The sequence below is a fragment of the Pleurodeles waltl genome, chromosome 9 (genome assembly GCF_031143425.1).
Source record: "Pleurodeles waltl isolate 20211129_DDA chromosome 9, aPleWal1.hap1.20221129, whole genome shotgun sequence".
Lineage (NCBI taxonomy): Eukaryota > Metazoa > Chordata > Amphibia > Caudata > Salamandridae > Pleurodeles > Pleurodeles waltl.
Window position 1 is genome coordinate 993,102,232 of NC_090448.1, and position 16,904 is coordinate 993,119,135.

Sequence of the window (16,904 nt, forward strand, 5' to 3'; positions counted from 1 at the left end):
AATCCAGCTACTCAGAGTGACAGATCGAAAGACCCCTTAGAAATTCTTAGCTCACTTTCAGGTAGCAGAGGCCAAGTTATTATGAAGCTTAACTGCTTTCTTTGCTACCTTAAAAAAAAGACCTAAACAGCTTATTGTAAACTGACATCTTGTATGTAGGTCTCTTAATGCCCTACTTTTTCTTCCAGGCAAGCTGGGTACGCACTTCTCCTGGGTCTTCCCAGTTTTTACATTGCAGGCACTACATACATACATACATGCATTCACAGAGATATATTACCCTGAAAGAAATTACACAAAAATTTGTCAAAGTAAGATCTTAGTCAAAAAAATGTTTGTTTGTGATTTTGTGTCATTATCTGAAGATAATACCAGATTAGCTGCCACCACGTCAGCAAAGATGTGATGGCAGCCATTTTAGGACTCGAGGGCTGAGTTCCTTGACCTGGAAATATGTATTAAAAAAAAATATAGGGTAGCATGATAGACACACCCTGCCCCCATAGACCGGTACAGGGGTCCACCCAGGGACAAAATGTAATTTTAAAAAAAGTACAGCAAATTTACGGTGGATCTACTATCTGTGGTAACATTTTAATGGGGAAAAAATGCTTTTAAAAAAAAGGGAGGGTCGTGCGCTCCCCTCCCTGTCCCCCCCCCACCACCCCACCCCCCCCTCCAGCCAGTTCCAGGCTCCAGGAACAGCATCCTCCTGGATTGATTTATTCAAACAAAGTAAGAGAGTTGTGCATCCCACCCCCTCCCCAGGCCATTTCTAGGCCCCAGGGACCCCAATCCCCAGAGCAAAGCTAAAAAGCTTTGGCAAAGCCAATAGTTTTCACCTATGTGAGATTTGGTGACTTTGTCAATGTTTTCTTTACATGTTGTACAGCAGCGTGAGGTGCTCTGCAACGTGGCTTAACGTGTAAAAAAAAAAAAAAAAGTTAAAAAAAGCCACTATGACGTGGCCAGCATTGAGTGCGTCATAGCTTTTCCCCCCTTTAATCCATGTTGCGTTGTGTGCAAGATGTCCTAAAACTGCACGTTGGGGTGGTAAACAACACGAGGGGGCAATGTGGGGGAACATAGAAGTTTACAAAATGGATCATATTTGTTGGACAGGTTTGCTGTTAAAGACTGGCAGGGACTGCAAGCTTTGCCCTCTTTGCAGTGAATTTTGGTGTTATATGGTGGGAGGTGTTTTGATTCAGGCACCATGTGGTGTGAGACCAGGCTATGACTCCACACATACGTAGGACTTATTGTGGGCATTCAAACACTACACACATTTATGCGAGAAAGGTGGGATGTTCGTGTGGCATAGAGCACACAAGAGGGTATTTGCACAAATCGTGTTCATATGGTGATCACATACTATATAAGAACGATTCCTAAATTAAGAATGCAATATCTGATCTTGTACATGTATTATTATTTTGAATATTTTTAGTGTGATTTACTAATCTATGAAACTCTCGTCTTTGAACCTATGCTTTATCTCATAGAGATTAGCTAGATGCATTACATAAAGTACACAAATTATTTCAGGTTACTCTTTTGAGTAAAATGAAGCAAAATTCAGAGCAGCAAACGTGTCGATGGGGAGGAGGACTCACCTACTGCTCCCCCTTGGACCGTGTTAGGAGTCACCACAACACGCCGCAATTGCAACAAACCCATTACGTTCCTGCAGGTGTTCCATGAGAGTAACAGCATGGAAGAGGGACAAAGTCAGGCAGCAGAACGAGACATAAGGGCGAGCAAAGAGGGACTTAAGGAAAGGTTGGCACAACAGGAGGAGTCGCCGCAACGCTCACTGCAGGCCAGAAGGAGTGGGAGCAATGAAGTAGTCTCTGAGGAGAACATGGAATGTTGACTAGAAGACCAAGCGTGACTTCGACCATGAGAACACCTCAAAGTGGAGAGCAGCAGTCTACACCAGGAGAGCCGTCAGCTGGATGTATCACAGAGGCACGCTCCCGGAGAAGCATGGCGAACGCAGGTGCATAACCACTTGTGGTTTCGTGCCGGGAAGTTGGATGGGGTCAAGGGAAAAACAGGATGGGGATTACGCTATGGGAGTGCACCGCCATGATCTCCACACTATATCCTGAGACGAGGGTCCCTACTCCACATCACCTCTCCTCGCCGTGGACATTGAGCTCACCATATAAGATGGCTGACACTCTTTTGGAATGCATAATTGAGAAGCATTTCAACTATGAGTTCCAAAACAGCGCGGACCGTCTTGTTTGTTGCTCTGTGACCGAGATTCTATAGAAGATCTCTTTCCACAACCACAGACCCCTGACCTCCACCCTCAACCTGTTTAAACAGAGATGGCTTAGTGATGTCAGACACAAACGGGAGTGCTTAACTCGCTTAGATATCTAGCAGCTTTTCTTAACACATGAGTTCCAGAAGAGACTTTCTTTGCTATTGTTAACAGGCTTCATTTTATTATTTCAGTGAGATGTTATTAGAACGTCAACCCAGCATTCTTTCCGCAGGCAGCAAACACAGAGAATGATGGGGTGGACATGTGAAATAGCAAATGTTATTTTTAAAATTTGTTCATGATGAGTTCATTTTAGTAAGCGCAGTATGGCTCTTGATTTAAATCTCGAAAATGCAGCATCCAACTAAGTTGTGTTGTTATTTATTGTCTCTTCCCCCAGAAATGTGCTGAAGTTCAACAACTGGGCTTGGCAAGAGAATTCAGCTCTGTAATAATACAATGACAAAATGTAGGCTTTTGGTAAAGAAAATTGGATTTATGCCAAACAATTACAGAAACTAAGGTAATTTGATGTACAGCATGGTCGGGAATGAGTATTATATCTATTCTACGATTTTTTCCGAAGTCAGAGTTTCCTGAAAGGTATGCAGGAACATACACACCACATTCGATACTGTTGTCTCACAGGCAGCATCATGCAAAAATGTCTTCTTCGCCATCTAAGAATTCTTAGTTGCTTGTACCTTCAAAGGGTATACAAACCATTTGAAAGAGGGAGTCTTCTTAGGGCGCAAATACCTAGAAGATTAGGTAGGCTTCTGTTTTCATGCAAGCTTAGTTACATACGTTGTATCCAGATATCCCTTGTTTTGATCAGCGTGGCAGTGCCACATATGAGAGTTTGGGGTGGTGGTGTAATGGCCAGATCTGCTGACTTTGGAGCTGGGGAGCCAGGTTCGAGTCTCTTGTGATTCTGGGCAAATCACTTAGGCCCTCATTACAACCCTGGAGGTTGGTGTTAAAGCGGCGGTAACACCGCCAACAGGCCGGCGGTAAAAGAAAAAAATGGGATCACGACCACGGTGGAAACTGCCAACACAGACAGCCACTTTAACACTCTCACCGCCACGGCGGTAGCAACAAACACCGCGGCGGTCACCGCCAACAGACAGGCGGAGGACAATGTACCGCCCACCACATCACAACCCGCCAATCTGCCAGTTTTTCTGGGGCGGTACCAACGCCGCCAAAAGCACGGCAGAAACAGGAATTGGAAGGGAAACCACTCACCTCTTGGCACACAACGTAGAACCAGGACGCCATGGAGCCCGAGTTACAGGTCCTGCCGATGCTGGCCTACCTCCTTATCTACCAGGAACATCAAAGACAGCGGCAATGACGACGGTGAGTACTGCATCTAGTAGACAGGGGAGGGGGAGGAAAAAGAGTGACACACACACGCACCACCCCCACCCCCATCCCCACCCACAACACCATACACACAAACACATGCAACAACATTATATATACACCCCGTAAACCCCTGGAAGAACGCAAGGACAAAAGGAATTGAGTCAAATTAGTGATATTTTATAAATAGGCAGATATACTATAGAGTTTGGAAAACAGTATTAACTCAGATATACCATATGTACAGAAGGCCGTACATTGTCTATTCACAAATGTCTGTGGGCCACTGGGCCAAAAATCATAGGCCAAGCCCACACTTGACTCCTGCCTTAATACGGAGAGAACACTGCAGGAGCATCGGGTCGTAAACACACAGGTACCTCGGTGGGATGAAGAAGGAGGGGGCACCTCAGCCGGAAGATGGGACAATGACACTGCTCCTCGAGGTGGCTCCATGCCCACAGCGATGTCCTGGGGAGTGCAAGGCCACAGTCTCTCAAGTGGGTGGTTTGCCCACTGCCTGGCGCTGGGGAGTGCAAAGTCAGTCTTTCAAGTGGGTGGCTTCTCCACTGGTTCTGGAGGGGGCTTGGTGCCCAGAGTGCTTCATCCTGCCAAGGTTTGGGTAAGTGGATGCCTTTCTCCACTGGTTCTCGAGAGGGCCTTGTGCCCAGTGTGTTTCATCCTGCCAAGGAAAGGGTGAGTGGATGGCTTCTTCCACTGGTTCTCGAGGGGGCCTTGTGCCCCGTGATGCAGATCTTGAGGAGTGCAAGGGCACAGTCTCTCACCTGGGTGTCACACCCACATGCTTTGCAGGGGCCAGGACGCACAACAGACCATGGAGGCAGGACTACACACTGTCCGCCGGCAGTGACGGCTGCTCAGTGGTGGCAGGGCCGGTGTTTGCACTGGCAGTGGTGGGGGGAGGCTCCAGCCCATCCCTGCAGCCTAAGACGCCCGCCCACTGGGGCTGCTGCTGCTGGTGGTGGTGTTAGTGTCCGCGATGCAGGCGGCGGTGCCTGCGGTTAGGCTGCTGGGGTGCTGGCCGTGGTGCATGTGCTGCCAGTGGTGGAGGGAGGCTCCAGCCCTTCTCCTTCAGCCTCGGACGGCTGCACACTGCTGCTGCTGACAGTATTGGTGGCAGCGGCGGTGCAGGTGGCCGGGCTTGCGGTGGGGCTGCTTGCGGTGGTGCACGCTGTGCAGGTGGCAGGGCTGGCGATTCTGCTGGTGGGCACCAGGGCTTCACCTGCATCCTCCGTCAGTTGAAGTGCCATGCCTCCGGTTTTCTGCCCCTTTCTCACCTTGGGTGATGGTGTTTTGCCCTTGGCTTTGTCAGCTGGAGGTTTAGAGGCCTTGCTGGGTGGGTCGTCATCCATGCCCCTGCTGCATGCTGGCCCCTTCTTCACCTTGGCAGGTGGCGGTATGGTTTGTTCCTTTGCAGGGGTTGGTGGTACACTGGCTTCCCTGACGAGCCTTTTGAGCCTCTAGAAGCTGCAGGGTCCACATTGGACGGCGACTTGGTGGCTGAGGTGCTGGGATGAGTTCTGGACACCCTGGCCCGAGGGGAATGACAGGGGGGGGAGGGAACAGGTCACTGTTAGCTAGGAAACGTTTTTTAGACACACTGGGGTGGGACGGGGGAGAGGGTTCGGGAGTGGAAGTGGTTGTAGGAGGTGTCTGTCTGTCGGAAGGGGAGTAATGGCAGTTCAAGGTGGACAGGGTGACAGAGTGGGACACAAGGGTGACAATCAGGAGAGTCTTATTTCCTGGTGGGGGTCTTGGCAATGTTCTCCGTCTTCTGCCTGGATCACAGGGACCGTTTGTGGGGTGGTTCTCCTTGTGCAGGGGGTGGGGTGCTGGTGGCCTGTTGGTCCTATGGCAGGGCCTCCTGTCCACTAGCGCCGGTGGAGATGAAGGGCTGTTCATCTGTGTGGCTACTGTCTTGGGCCCGTTGTTGTGCCACTGCCTCCCTCACGGTCTTGGCCATGTCACCCAGCACCCCTGCAATGGTGACCAGGATGGTGTAGATGTTTAAGTCCTCCATGATCCCTAGGTACTGTCCCTCCTGCAGCCGCTGGGTCTCCTGCAGCTTGGCCAGTATCTGGCCCATGGTCTCCTGGGAATGGTGGTATGCTCCCAGGATGTTGGAGAGAGCCTCGTGGAGAGTGGGTTCCCTGGGCTTGTCCTCCCCTGTCGCACAGCAGTCCTCCCAGCTTCCCTGTTGTCCTGTGCCTCTGTCCCCTGAACCGTGTGCCCACTGCCACTGACCCCAGGTCCCTGATTGACCTGTGTTTGTGGGGTTGCCTGGGGTCCCTGTAGTGGTGGACACAATGCTGATTGACGTGTCCTGGGGACAGTGGCATGGGCCCGCTGCGTGGGTGCTGTGCTGGTGTTTCCTGAGGTGGGAGGCTCTGTGGTTGGTTGGGACTGTGGCAGGGGAACCGACTAGGCGTGATCTAGGCGTGCAGAGCTGCTGTCATCACTGTGAACCTCTTCAGGGGGAGGACTGGTTGTAGCTGGCACCTCCTCTCTGGTGATGTTGAGTAGGGGTCTTGTGAGGATGCAAATGCATTGTTAATGTATGTGTGTGCCATCTTGTGCATGGGTGTGTTTCCCTGTATGATTGTGATTTCTCTGTCAGCTTGGCCTTGTGTTCGTGGTGGTTTTGTGGGCTGGGTAAATCTCTGTGATGGACATGCTGTGGTGATGGGTGTCCATGCAGGTATGTGATGGGTACCATGCATTGGTGTTGCATGCAGGGCTTGGTATTGGGATGGGCGGGTTGTGATGGTGGGGTATATGTGAGGTGGTGGAGTGATGGTGGTGAGGGTAGGCGTTTGTGATGGCATGCAGGTAGGGTGGGGGATTTAGTAGTAAAGATTTGACTTACCAGAGTCCAGTCCTCCTGCGAGGCCCTCAGGATGCATTATTGCCAAGACTTGCTCCTCCCATGTTAGTTGTGGGGGAGGAGGTGGAGGTCCACCGCCAGTCCTCTGTACTGCTACCTGGTGTCTTGCAACCACGGAACGCACCTTCCCCGTAGGTTGTTCCACCTCTTCCTGATGTCATCGCTTGTTCTTGGGTGCTGTCCCATGGCTTTAACCCTGTCCACAATTCTCTGCCATAGCTCCATCTTCCTTGTAATGGACGTCTGCTGCACCTGTTTTCCAAATAGCTGTGACTCTAGCCGGATGATTTCCTCCACCATGACCCTTAGCTCCTCCTCAGAAAACCTGGGGTGTCTTTGGGGTGCCATGGATGTGGTGTGAGTGGTATGTGTGGGGTGATGTGTGGGGTGATGTGTTGTGTGTGGTGTGAGGTGCGTGGATAGTGTATGGGTGATGGTGTGAGGTGCCTCTGATTCAGTGGGTGCCCCTACCTTGTCTCTCTCTCTGTCAAATCCTTAGGGTCGTAAAGGGTTGTGGGTAGTGTGGGTGTGTGTTTTATATTGGTGTGGGTGTGGTGTGTGTATGTGTCTCAGGTGTGTGTAGTTTGAATTGTCCAATGTGGTGGGTTTTGTAAATGTGTGTGTATTTTGAGCGCGGCGGTGTGTACCGCCAATGGTTTACCATGGTTGAAAGACTGCCGCTGTGATTCGTGGGTCGTGATACTGTGGGCGTGTTCCTGTTGGCGTAACGGTGTGGGTTTTGGTACCGCCAGTTTATCACTGACCTTTGGTGTGGCGGACTTGTGTGGGTGTCTGTATAGTGGCGGATTTCTCTGTGTGCGTCATAATACCCGTAGCGGATTACCACCACGGTCACGGTATGTTGGCGGCCGTGAGCACGACGGTTGGCGCCATTTACCACTAGGGTTGGAATGAGGGCCTTAATCTTTCCTGTGCTACTAAAAATGAACGTGTCCTTGTATAATCTAACTGGTGCTTGTGGTAAGCACACCTTAGGCTTGCGTTCGCGCTATTTAAAACGACAACAAACAAGTACAGAGGATTTATTTTCAAAGGTTTTTTTATTAAAAGGGAGCAGCAGTTTGTTAAGCCTTGAATGAATGCTTCTCTTCGGCTGAGTGTCAGACCCAGTGAAGTTCTCCCATGCATCACTGACTACGTATTGTCCAGTGTGGCTGCACAATCCCCTCAATATCCATGTCTGACAGTCCATGCAGAACACGTGGTGACACATTTGAAATGCAACTTTGCACCCGCCTGCCAGGCTTATTGTCTAATTTGCCTGGTGTTTTCTGCAGAGTGTGAGCTTGTCTTTTCAAGGCATTTACATAGCAGCTCACACTGCTGTGCAACGTGTAAAAACATTGACAAAGCTAATAGATTTTGAATAAGCGAAACCTATTGGCTTTGCTAATGCTTGTTTTGTGTTTTACCTCCTCGAGGTTGTGTTTGTTTATAATTTCTTCTTTATCTTAATCCCTGAGCACAGAGACCCTCTTAGAGTTATTTTCTTGGTGCGACCTACCCCTGCACGTCGTGGTGAATCCAGGCCATGACTCTGTGGTGGGTTCACAATGCCTATTCCGTTACCCTTTAAATTAGAAATAAGGAAGAAACAGAGCTTACCTGTATCTCTCCTTGTCTCCAAGGACCCTGTCAGGCCCATAACTTTGAAAGAACCTAAAAGAAGAAGAGGAGAAAACAGAATTAGAAGACTTTACCAGCTAATTACTCACACAAGAACAAAGCTAAAATAAAAGCATTCAAGAGAAAATAAGGTGTCTTCGAGTCCTCCTTCACCCGGCAAGTGACCCTTAACATTCCATGCCGTAGGTGTACTCCAGGCACTATTTACAGTGGATTTACAGGGAAGCTAAATGGTCCAAATAAGGAGCACAGCACCTGTTTTAGATGTACAGCAAAGGCACTTTACTACTGCTTAGCAGTGGTAAAGCTACAGTGTCTTAAAGCCACCAAAAATAGGATCCAGAAAAAAAGCAAACAATTAAGTATGACCCTGCAAAAAAAGGCCAGTTTGCCACACTGAGCTACTTTTGCGTGATGTTGTACTTTGTGATGTTTGGGGGCAGGCATTGGCAACTCGTGCCTTTAGGTCTGTCCTCTTTATTTTCTGTTTCTTCTCTTAGTCAGTCAACTGTAAAAAGTGAGCTTCCTTCTAATCCCAGATACAGGTCCTCTCCCTCACTCCATTCCCTCTTTGATGATCCAACCCTGTCATTTTCTCCTTAGCCGAAGACTGGTTGTTTGGAGGCTGTGCAGATTGGTCTGCAAAGTAGGATATTTTCTAGGAAAGTAGCAGTCAATATCAAACCACACTGCTGTCCAGCAGTGTTGATGTCTCAGTCCCATCTTTTTAGAAGCTGTGGACCTGATAGATTCCACATCTATTTCCAAACTCTCTTCTAACGAATAGTCTAGTCCTCTTTCTTTTTCTGGGTATGAGAAATGCTGAGAAGGTGCATATCGCTCATCTGGCCCTTTTTCCTCTTCTGATTGTCTGGTTGTGACTGCTGAGCCATGTTGGTAGGTGGTGAGATTGGGTCACTGTTGACTAAAATATGTGATTCAATAAAATTGACGTGCACAGCATGATATTATTACCTAATATGGTTCATGATCAAAACGTTGGTGCAGCTTATAAAAGGTCAGATGTACAAAAATGTAATTGTGATTTCCAAATTGAGATTCTTACCATTTCGCAATTAGGAAGTGAACAAAAGACTTAGGCCCTCATTACAACCCTGGTGGTCAGTGTTAAAGTGGCGGTAATTAACAGGCCAGCGGTAAAAAACAAAAAGGGATTATGTCCCTGGCAATAACCACCATCAAAGACCGCCACTTTAACACACCGACCGCCAGGGTGGTAACGACCGCTGGGCTGGAGACTTCGGTCTCCAGCCCGGCAGCTGTCACAATCGCACCCCCAGGATTACGACCTGGCCTACCGCCATGGTTTTCGTGCCAAACTTACCGCCACGAAAGCCATGGCGGTAGGTACTATCAGTGCCAGGGAAACCCTTCCCTGGCACTGATAGGGGTCTCCCACACCCACCTTCCCCTCCCCAGAGTCCTCCCACACCCTCCCTCTCCTTCCCCTGCCCCCGCACGTATACACACCCACACGCCCACCCATATACGCACATGTACACACGCATACCCACCACCACCCACGCATGCACACATACATACCCACACACCGCTACACACACCAACATACATTGTCACACACATGCATTCACAACACCCACAACCACTCAATCACGCATGCATTCAACGCGACTCATACCTGCATGTACGCATTCCAAAACATACAAACTCCTCCCCTCCTCCCCCCCCCCCCCCCCCCCCCCCTCCACATACACACAACAGCCCCCACCCCCCTCTCCGGTCGGAGAACTCGACTTACCTGCTTGCTGGGGGTCCTCCGGCTGGAGACGGTCGGCGGCGCTGCTGTTAGCAGCAGTGTCCGCCATTAAAACACCACCAGGCCATATCATTGGACATGATACGGTCGGCGGTGTTTTGCTGGTGTGGCGGTGCTGCTGTCAGCAGCGCCGCTGTACCGCCACCCATGACCGTCGACGGTGTTCCGCCAGCATTCTAGCGGTGTACCGTCGGTGGTCATGATACGTGTAGACGGCTGGTAGCCACGGCGGCGGTATGTTGGCGGCCGTCGCGGTCGTTACTGCCAATGTTGTAATGAGGGCCTTAGTCTTAAAATAGTGATTCCTAGTGGGGTAGCAAATCAACTTACCTCATGGATATTAATGAGGTACGTCGCATTTTGGGGCCCGTCTAGGGATGGCTGCCATCACAGGGCTTGGGTCAGCAGACCAATCAATCAAAGGATTTATAAAGTGCATTACTCACCCGTTAGGGTCTCACAGCGCTGGGGGGGGGGGGGGGTGAGCTACTGGTTGTAAAGCCATGTCTTGAGGCGTTTCCTGAATGTCAAGAGGTCTTCGGTCTGGCGAAGGTGAAGTGGTAGGGAGTTCCAGGTCTTGGCGGCTAGGTGAGAGAAGGATCTTCCGGCGGTGGTGCGGCAGAAGCGGGGGACGGAGGCGAGGGCGAGGCTAGCGGAGCGAAGACTGCGGGTGGGGGTGTGGAAGGTGAGTCTGTCATTGAGGTAGGCTGGCCCTGTGTCGTGGAGGGCTTTGTGTGCGTGGATGAGGAGTTTGACGGTGATCCTCTTTGATACTGGTAGCCAGTGTAGGTCTCTGAGGTGGGGGGAGATGTTGTTGAGGCGTGGGATGTTGAAAATGAGGTGGCGGATTCGTTCTGGATTCTTTGCAGCTTTGTTTGGAGTTTGGTTGTTGTTCCTGCATATAGGGCATTCCTGCATTTCCGTATTCCAACCGCTGCTGGCCAGGGCGTGGGTGACAGTTTTCCTGGCTTCGACGGGGGATCCACTTGAAGATCTTGCGGAGCATGCGGAGGGTGTTGTAGCAGGGAGAGGAGATGGCGTTGACCTGCTGAGTCATGCTGAGTGTGGAGTCCAAGATGAATCCCAGGTTGCGTCCGTGGGTGGTGGGTGAGAGCGCGGATCCTAGGGAGGTGGGCCACCAGGAGTCGTTCCATGCTGAGGGGTTGGTGCCAAAGATGAGGATTTCTGTCTTGTCTGTGTTTAACTGGAGGTGGCTTGATTCCACCCAGCTGGCGATGGCGTGAAGTCCGTCTTGGAGGTTGTTCTTTTCAGTTGTAGGGTCTTTCTTGAGGGAGAGGATGAGCTGAGTGTCGTCTGCGTAGGAAACTATGTTGATGTGGTGGGTTCGTGCGATGTTGGCAAGTGGGGCCATGTAAACGTTGAAGAGCGTGGGTCTGAGCGATGATCCTTGGGGGATGCCACAGATGATTCTGGAGGCTTCCGACAGGAACGGTGGGAGGCAGACTCTCTGGGTTCTGCCTGTGAGAAATGACGAGATCCAGTTGAGTGCCTTGTCGCGGATTCCAGCGTTGTGGAGGCGTGTGCGGAGAGTGTGATGACATACCGTGTCGAAGGCTGCGGAGAGGTCCAGGAGGATGAGTGCTGCTGTTTCTCCTTTGTCGAGCATGGTCCTGATATCGTCTGTGGCAGCCATGAGTATGGTCTTGCTGCTGTGGTTTTTGTGGAATCCGGATTGGGAGGTGTTGAGTGCCTTGCTGTCTTCCAGGAACCGGGATAATTGGCTGTTCACGATTTTTTCGATGACCTTGGCTGGGAAGGGGAGGAGGGAGATCGGCCGGTAGTTCTTGGGGTCGTCTGCGTCTGCCTTTGGCTTCTTCAGCAGGGCGTTGATTTCTGCGTGCTTCCATCTTTCTGGGAAGGTGGCTGACTCGAAGGAGCTGTTGATGGTGTTGCAGAGGTGGGAAGCGATGATGATGTTTGCTTTATTGAAGATATTGTGTGGGCAGGGGTCCGATGGTGATCCGGAGTGGATGGAGGCCATGGTGTTGGTGGTGTCTTCTATGTTGACAGGGGTCCAGGTGTGGAGGAGGTGGGTGTTGCTTGGGGCGTTGGGTTCGTGGGTGTTTGTAGTCAGCTGGTGGGTCTGGGGGTTGAAGTTGTTGTGGATTTCTTCTATCTTTCGACGGAAGTGGGTTGCGAGTGAGTTGCAGAACTCCTGTGATGGCGGGGATTCGTTGGAGCAGGTCCTGGGAGTGGAGAGCTCTTTGATGATGCCAAAGAGCTCTTTACTGTTGTGAGCGTTGGTTTCAATGCGGTTTTGAAGTGGATCCTTTTGGTGGTGCAGATCAGTTGGTGATGTTTGCGTATGGCATCCTTGAAAGCGATGTGGTTGGAGTTGGTAGGTTCAAGGTGCCAGGTTTTTTGCATTCTGCGACATAGCCGTTTGGATTCCTGTAGGTCTGGGGTGAACCAACTGGCCATGATTCTGTGGAGGGTGTTTTTTTGAGTGGTGCAAAGGTGTTGGTGCAGTCTTCTATCCAGCGATGCAGGTTGGTGGTAGCTGTGTTGGGGTCTGGGGTCCCGGGGGGGGGGGGGCCCGGGCGAGGGTGGAAATCAGTTGATCCGTTGATATTTTGCTCCAGTTGCTTCGGGGGGGTTGTGTGCGGTGGTGGTGAGTGACTGGTTTCTGGTAGGAGAAGTGGATGCAGCAGTGGTCTGTCCAGCTGAGTTCGGTGGTGTGGCTGAAGGAGATGTAGTTGCTGGCTGAGAAGACTGGATCGAGTGTGTGGCCTGCAGAGTGGGTGGGTGAAGTGACGAGTTGTTTGAGGCCGAGGTTGGCGAGGTTGTCCAGCAGGTTGGTGGTGTTGGTGGTGTTGTTGTTTTCTAGGTGGAAGTTCAGGTCGCCAAGGAGGATGTATTCTGTGGAGTCGAGGGCGTTGGCACTCGCGATGTCGGCGATAGCGTCGCAGAATTGAGAACAGGGGTCTGTAGATCAGAGTTCCTTTGAGGGTGGTGTTGGTGTTGATGTGGATTTTGAAGTGGAGGTGCTCGGCGAGGTTGAGGGTGTCATGGGTGCTGCTCGAGACTTTGATGGTGCTTTTGTGAACTATGGCGATTCCTCCTCCTGGTTTGTTGGTGCGGTCTCTTCTGGTAATGTTTTTAACCTTGAGGGATGGCTATGGCTATGTCAGGTTCTGAGGCTGAGTTTGTCCAGGTTTTGGTGAGGAAGGTGATGTCCGATGAGGTTGAGGTTAGTGGGTCCCATAGTTCAATTGCGTGTTTGTGGATGGAGCCGATGTTGAGTAGGATGAAGCTGAGGTGGTTGTTGGCAGGTCTGTCGCTGTGCTTTAGGGTGTAGGTAAAGCGGCAAGCTTGGCAGGAGAAAGGTCCCTTGGTGTTCTTTGGTGAGGACTGAAAGCAGGTGGGGGGGCGTACTGGATTGAGGGCGTGGAGGTCACTGGCAGTATAGCGGCGTGGGGAGGTGTGGGGGTCTTGCGGGCCAGGGGGAGTGGTGCTGTTGATTGTCTGATTGCTTTTAAATAAATAATTTTTTTAATGCAGCCCGTTTTCCCTAGAGGAAAACTGGATGCTTAAAAAAAAAAAAAAAATAATTAAACCTTAAGTGCCTGCTCTTCAAAAATATATATATTGTTACATTCTACAAGTGGACGGGCCCCCTTGGAGACGACATCCCATTTATGAATGGGTTACCACCTCCTACAAAGAAGTGGTAAAATATTAATGTTTCGCAAACGGAATTTCCAAAAATGAATACATGCCCCTGTGAATGGCCATTTGGAAGGGATGCTTGAACACACCCCTTCCGAATACCGATTCACAAAGCTAAATTGCGTTTCGGTAACAATCGTAATTTGGCTTTTGTACATTGAAAAAAATGCTTTTTTGCTTAGGTTGAGAGCTGATATATTTCTGATGGATACAACTAACTGTGGATTCCTCACCTTATGAATTCTCCCATGCGCCAGCATCCGATGGAAAATCTTCTTCCCAGCTCTCCACGTCGACTAGGACGTCACAATTGCACAGCTCCACACAACTCCGTCTGATGTCACTGTGCCAATAAGAGGCCCTCGCCGGCGTGCTGACGTCAGCTCCCTTTTTCCATGCCTTCGACGCTACCGGTTTTCTCCTAGCTCTCGCTACTGTTGAAGGTGTTCCTTGTTGTTTCTAGTTACAATCTTGTTTCTGGTTACAATGTCTCCTCCTAGGAAGTCGTGATTTAAGCCATGTCGAGAGTGCGGGGCTCGCATGTCGATAACTGACCCTCATGATGATTGCCTTTGGTGTTTGAGCTCCGGCATGATGTTGAGGAGTGTGTATCCTGCCAGAGCATGAATCCTAAGGCTCTGAAGGAGAGGGAGGGCCAAACTCTTTTTGGCCAAGGCAAAGAAGGGACATAAAACTCATCACAGGTCCTCTTCTCACACTTCGTCGAAGAAACACAAGAGGCGACGTTGTCATGACTCACGGCGTCGCTCGGTTCGGAGAACTCAAGGTCCAGGATTCCATCTTGGCGGCGCCGTACGACATGGGAGGTTAGTCCGACAGTGACTCCACAACCTCAGAGCCCTCAGGCTTCTCCAGCGCCGTCGGTCTTTCGAGGTGGTTGCACCTCCAGAGATTCCTCAATTTTCACCTGCGGCACAGGATTCAGATGCTCAGCAAGCGCAGGTGCAACATGGAGATCAGCGGTATCCTGCCTTCCCGACTCCGGGAGCGGATCTGACGGCATTTTTAAATGCCATGTTTTCTATGTTTAATGCTATGGCCCCTGCTGGTGCACCAGCTGGTCCCACGGGTCCTTTAGCGTTTTCGCTGGGCTCCCCGGCTCCTTAGAAGGCAGCGCCGTCTATACCCTTCTATCTGGCTGAGGGTGCCAGTTCGGCGCCAATGACGTCGCCTCAAGGTCATGCGGTTCCGATGACGTCGCCTTCTAGACCTACAGTGCCGATCTCATAACCCCGAAAGTCGACGCCGATGATGGAGCCTCAGGTGTCTACGGCGCCGATGGGATCTGCGCCGGATACGGATGCTGGATGTAAGGAAATGCCTCCTTGCCATGGTTACCCCCTAACATTTTGCCTTTGCTGATGCTAAGTTATGATTTGAAAGTGTGCTGGGACCCTGCTAACCAGGCCCCAGCACCAGTGTTCTTTCCCTAAACTGTACCTTTGTCTCCACAATTGGCACAACCCTGGCACTCAGGTAAGTCCCTTGTAACTGGTACCCCTTGTACCAAGGGCCCTGATGCCAGGGAATGTCTCTAGGGGCTGCAGCATGTCTTATGCCACCCTGGGGACCCCTCACTCAGCACAGACACACTGCTTGCCAGCTTGTGTGCGCTGGTGGGGAGAAAATGACTAAATCGACATGGCACTCCCCTTAGAGGGCCATGCCAACCTCACACTGCCTGTGGCATAGGTAAGTCACCCCTCTAGCAGGCCTTACAGCCCTAAGGCAGGGTGCACTATACCACAGGTCAGGGCATATGTGCATGAGCACTATGCCCCTACAGCATGGGTACTCGCAAACATTTTCCCAGGGGCCACAAAGTTTGGTCTGTGGTGTGACCAAGGGACGCACTGATGCTAGCAGCATGGCGATCAAAGGGAGGAGGGGGGCTCTGGATGGGGATAGGTGGTGGCATTATGGGGGGCATAGGGGACAGCAAAGAATAAAGATCTAGTGGCTGAATCGCTTAATGTGAAACCAGAAAACTTGCCATTAATCCCAGCTTCCCCAATTTACCAAATTGTGTGATCCTAGGCAATTGTTTTATTTCACGTTCCCTTCATTTACTTCATTATTGTATGTAGGAGGACCTCACAATGCATGACTTCAGTATGTGTGCTGTGTCTAACCCTTCTCCTGTGTTTCATTTAATAAACTATGAAGTTGTTCATGTATAATAACAAATCAGGCCTATCGAAGAGTGCAGATAACAATGGACTTAATTCATTATTGGCATTGTTATCAAGGTGGGGGTATGAATGAATGTTTCTGAATTTATCTTTGAAACCTATTGTTCTAAAAAAAAAAAATTCTTCTCCATGCACTGATAGAATCTGAAGTAGTAAGATGAAATGGTCCTGCATGTAAATGAAAAACACTTTTTGAATTTTTAAGACCCCTTATCATAGTGGCAGACATTTGCTGCAAGATTTTATTTAAAAAATGAGTGTTCCTGCAGTTAAGCGGATCAGGACAAATTCCTGACTTCCTTTCTTTATCTTCAATAATGTTTAAATAAAGTATTGCCTGTGAGAGTCCAGTAAACAGCAGCCTAGTGCTACAGCTGCAGTGGGGACCGCATGTAAAGGTCAAAAGGGCCGCATGCGGCCCTAGGGCCGTACTTTGAGTATCACTGCCCTACAGTGTCTAAGCAAAACCTTAGACATTGTAAGTGCAGAGTAGCCATAAGAGTATATGGTCTGGGAGTTTGTCAAACACGAACCCCACAGTTCCATAATGGCTACACTGAAAACTGGGAAGTTCGGTATCAAACTTCTCAGCACAATAAATGCACACTGATGACAGTGTGCAATTTATTATAACATACACCCAGAGGGCATCTTAGAGATGCCCCCTGAATACCTACTCCACTTCTAGTGTAGGCTGACCAGTTTCTGCCAGCCTGCCACACACCAGACATGTTGCTGGCCACATGGGGAGAGTGCCTTTGTCACTCTGTGGCCAGGAACAAAGCCTGTACTGGGTGGAGGTGCTTCTCACCTCCCCCTGCAGGAACTGTAACACCTGGTGGTGAGCCTTAAAGGCTCACCCCTTTTGTTACAGCGCCCCAGGGCATCCCAGCTAGTAGAGATGCCTGCCCCTCCGGCCACTGCCCCCACTTTTGGCGGCAAGGCTGGAGGAGATAATGAGAAAAACAAGGAGTCACCCACCAGTCAGGACAGCCCCCAGGG

General features: G+C 50.3%; 1 protein-coding gene across 1 annotated transcript in view; it reads left to right on the forward strand.

Moving 5' to 3' along the window:
- The window catches only part of ENTPD5 (ectonucleoside triphosphate diphosphohydrolase 5 (inactive)), a 326,640-nt gene that overhangs the window by 211,627 nt on the left and 98,109 nt on the right, over positions 1–16,904 (forward strand). The gene's annotated exons all lie outside the window — the stretch shown is intronic.